At 32.3% G+C, this 4,983-nt stretch overlaps 1 long non-coding RNA gene across 2 annotated transcripts in view; it reads left to right on the top strand.

The window, feature by feature from the left end:
• LOC128247812 (uncharacterized) overlaps positions 1 to 4,983 on the top strand; it is a 104,718-nt gene that overhangs the window by 45,148 nt on the left and 54,587 nt on the right. For both annotated transcript variants that reach the window (XR_008264129.1, XR_008264130.1), the window contains exon 2: positions 3,813 to 3,899. This is a non-coding gene — a long non-coding RNA (uncharacterized LOC128247812). The remainder of the gene's footprint in view (positions 1 to 3,812; positions 3,900 to 4,983) is intronic.

The following is a 4,983-nucleotide window of genomic DNA, read 5'->3' on the forward strand; positions in this document are numbered from 1 at the left end:
TGTGTGTGTGTGTGTGTGTGTGTGTGTGTGTATACACCCATACATAGATATATATACACATTCACATATATGCATACAAACTAAAACACATACTGACAAACGTATTCGCACACGCTCACGCACACATACTACTACACCCATTCATGTTTATGAAAAGGGAAAAGTAGAATGATGAATTACGTCTCGATGGAAACGTTAAACATAGCTAAGGTAAGTGAAAATGAATTTATAAATCGTTACTTAACCCAGAAAGGAAGAGTTTAAAATACATATGGTAAGAATGTAACTTTAGATTTATCTCGTAACAATGATACTAGGGCTTTGACCTTGTTTCTGATTGTACTTAAATACTGACGCATACTGTTCAAATTACATTGCAATATTTAGCTAATACAATTTTTTAATGTTATTTTCCGAAAGAATATAATAAAAATGAATATATTCATGGTATTAATGTAACTTTGTACTTGGCTGTTACGTGAAAGTTAGCTATATCTTTATCAAATAAGTTCTATATAATTATTAACATATAAAATAGAAAAACATCTCTAAAATCTTATTGAAGTCTTTCATTATATCTCTGGGCTTTGAATACGTTGTTCAAATCATAAAGTTTGATGATCATAAGAACATATATTGAGAATCTGATAAAGTCTGACCAGCCTGGCAGCTTGTAATAAATATTGGCACAACATTATTTATGACAGGATATTACACTACTGTCGTTGGAAAAATCTCTGTTGATCTTGGCCTGAGGTTTCCAGTTCAACTAAAGGAAATATTGTCTCCTCTGAACTCTGCTTTGAATAAATCCTTTAGCAAGTAACCTTTCTGACCTCCTTTCAAATAATCATGTGTCATAGGATATTATGAGAGAATCCATTTAGCAAGTCGTCTTTAACTAATTATATTTCCACCAACACTGATACAACGGCGTAAAGACTGAGAGGACGTAATGTGATATTAGATTTCGTGTTTTTTAATGGATATTAATATAAAATGAATCATTATATGGATCAAAATATTAAGCGATGCTATCTCGATAATTTAACAAAATTGTCAATCAAATGAAATTTTGATTTAAACATATGATTTCAAATTTTATCAGGAGATACATTTATTTCATAAGCCATGAGTAATAAATTAACTGGTTACTCCGATTTAAATACGTAGCTATTTAATCTATTTTAAATATATATTGTGCCATGTTTTCAATTTGTTTAGTGTAATAAATTTGAATTTAACTTAAATTCTTCACTGAAATAATGTCCCAAAGAAACATCAGAAAACATAATTTTCATTCTCATGATACTATATTCTTGTAACTCGATACCCGAACCAATATATGTTGACATACAGTGAATATTATTTGTGCTATAGATAAAACATTTGTGGTCGTTAATATTCTTATATGAGTATAATATTTATTTAATGGTGCTGTTGATTCAGTCATAGACTTTGAGATATTATTTATTAACTTTCATTATATTATTGACAGCACATAAACTTAAATCAGTAGAGAAATAAATCAATTGAATGATTCATCAGTTCGTTGATATTCACTATTTTATGGATTGTATGCTTTGAAAATAAAACACTTCAGGAGTTGTGATTTATTTCAGTTTCAACTTTCTTACTTTCAATTATAAATCGAAGACTGGGGAGTCCAACACAGTAAATGATATTAGATAAAGCATTCTCTGGACTTGGTCAGGTTTGAATATATGCAAACCTGACCATGATTTATCATAGTAATTTATATACTTGTACTTATCTTGGCATACAAATCATAAGCTACGCTATAATGTCAGACAGACACATTATCCCATACATTAAAAAAAAATTTACACTGGGCACCATCGAACAGCCAAGATTATTTTTTTAAGCCGATGAATTATAAGAAACATAATTTCCGTGGGGAAACATACAAATGGTATGGATATCTGGATAGAGAGGTAGACTTCTTTAGAAGAGGCATCTATTTCTGAATCTCGAGATCTTATTTCACGCGTAGATATATTTAATTTCACGTGTCAGCACAATTACCCTCTCCACAATTACACAAGCTCTTCTTCTCTTGAAGTCTTATGAATTCAAAGAGCAAACTGAATAACAGAGGATATGTAAAATGTGAATAAGACTTATACGTAATGAATTGAATTACGTTACCGTTCATTATAGAGTCGTGTCACTTCGATAGTTACTGTTTGTTGATGTAATTTCATGTAAGTAGGCACTCAGTAAAACAAATTTGATTAGGTTTCGACAGAAAGGAGCAGGCGTAGTTGGCTGGTAAGAAGCTTGCTTCCCAGTCATATAGTTCCAGGTTCAGTCCCACTGCGTGGAAATTCGACTTGGTGTTTCCTCCTATAGGCTCGCGGCAACAAAATTTTGCCAGTGGATCTATTACACGGAAAGTGAAAGGAGATTAATGTGTGTGTGTTTGTGATTGTGCGTATTTTATTAGTAATGCAACGTTAGGTTTAATTTGAAACCAGTATATTCTGATACGTTACTATTTCTCTTAGTATAGGAATCGGCGAGGAAAAATTAGAAGAACGAATCGTATTAACCGATCTCATCGCACTGTTAAATACCACCTCCCTTCCCGCAGCATAAAGTAATGACGTAAATGTTTGCTACTTCAAAAATCCGGTTAGCGTTCTTTGGTATCCATTTATTTACCGGGTCTCAATTTGTAGTTATTTTGTCTGGTCTGAGTTGATGATTGGTGAACATATGTTTATTGGCCTGCGTGAAGAGGTAACTGACAACACCCGCGCCCAATTAACAGAAGATTCTTTTTATTGCAAATAGTGACACAACGTGCTTGTCTTTTACAAATAACAAGAACCATAATTACATCTTCAGAGAGACATATTGCTTGGAGTTTACGACAAGCGTAAAGATATCGTATTTAGTGACTGTCCCAACGTAACTAACAACAAATGTGCTCTGTTCGTGATGACAAAGATTCCTGCCTACAGGTGGGACATCTGCCTCAGCATACTGCAATTTCAGGGCCCTTAAAAAACATGCTTTTTTTAGGGTACAAGAAAAGAATCATGCGAAGGCTTGACGTTGAGTGGATGCATCTGAAACAGATCGCTCGAAATTTCTGGGGTTTGCTATGTACAACCAGTTACCTTGCGTTTCGGTTTCGAATCACCATTACAGCCGTAACTGGACATTTACAATTTACCAACTTATTCTTCTGATCCCAAGCGAAGAAATTTTTAATATTTAGATTTAGAGATTTGCTCCATCAGCTATTTGCATTTTCATTCTACTTTCGACTGACGTACTACTGAGAGACTGAATTTAACACACAAGAGAGAGAGAGAGAGAGAGAGAGAGAGAGAGAGAGAGAGAGAGAGAGAGAGAGAGAGAGAGAGAGAAGTGAAGATAGAGAGAGAGAGAATGAAGAAACGAAAGGCTTATAAATGTGAAATAAGATTAATGTCACAAATAATTTTACTATATTATTCTCATAATATCAAAGCATTTAGATATAAAATCAAATTCTAAATCTTAAAATATCCATTATTTAATTACCTATAATATTTCTACGTTTAAATGCGTTTTAGAGTTCTCTATATATTAGCTTTTCTAGGATAATACAATGTGTTATCAAGAAATCTTCCAAGGTAACACATTTGAAATAGGTTTTAAAAAAATATCGTTACTTTAAAGTTAATCAGTTATCAATATTTCAGAGAGACATTCACATGCGGCAATACATTTAGTTATTGTTTCGCATTGGTTTAATCTTTTCTTTATTTTCTGATTTGATGAAACTGATCGTATCGCAGAGAAGAGAAATATAATTTAAAGGCGCATGAATATTTACAAGAAATAAATTGAACGTTGGTGGATACATGACTCATAATAATTCTAAGGTAAGTTAGCTTGTATGAATATTAAATGGAATTTATTAAACAAAATAAATATTTCCAAATTTTGTACAATCGTCTTTGACTGACTTACTAAATGTTGCTTGTTAGCTTATTCTACCATTTCTTCATTGCACTTCCAACCACTTCACTGGGGAACATATTTATATATATATATATTTGTGAGTGTCTGTGTATGTGAGTGTGTATATGTATATATATATATATATATATATATATATATATATATGTATATATATAGGGTCAGATATAAGTTAGAGGTTATGCAACCATCTAAAGGGATAGATGTATCTGTAGGCACTCCTGGTGTACTACCTCTGTATGTCTAGTCCTTGTTATAAGGTATACAGTAGTAGGTTATTTAAAGGCAAACCGTGGTTTAATATATATTGTGACGATAACAAATGGAGCAATAATTAACAACGAGAAATGGATCATTGGGGTTTCAAAGTCATTGTTTATTTAAAATAAGAGTATGTTAACAGGTGTTTGTATTTATCAAAATGGGGTAAATTTGCATTTACCTCATTACAATTGATATACATCTTCAGAACGATTATAGGGCAAACATAAAATAGAAGGATAAATAGAAGGAAAACAGTAGGGAAAGAAACGTAAAATGTTCGTTAAATCATTAGTCTTTCTCTTAGTGACTTACACAATTCTACGAGTCAGTAGGAGAATAAAACAGAAGATAGTTCGTTAAATCCATAGTCTTATATTTAGTTACGTTCATAATTCCACGTGTCCGTAGGTTCCTACATTCGGTGCTTTGAATTAACGAACATTTTTCCTTTCTTGTCCTTCTATTTTTCCGTCTTTTTTTCTTTGCTATATAATCGTTCTGAAGATATTTAACAATTGGAACAAGGTAAATGCAAATTTACCCCATTTTGATAAATAGAAACAGCTGGAAACATACTACTATTTTCGTTAAATAATGACTTTAAAACCCCCGATGATCGACTTCTCATTGTTAATTATTGCTCCATTTCTCATCGTCTCTCTTAAAACGCACACACACACACACACACACACACACACACACACACACACACACACACACACA

Source organism: Octopus bimaculoides, chromosome 5 (genome assembly GCF_001194135.2).
Source record: "Octopus bimaculoides isolate UCB-OBI-ISO-001 chromosome 5, ASM119413v2, whole genome shotgun sequence".
NCBI classification, from domain to species: Eukaryota; Metazoa; Mollusca; class Cephalopoda; order Octopoda; family Octopodidae; genus Octopus; species Octopus bimaculoides.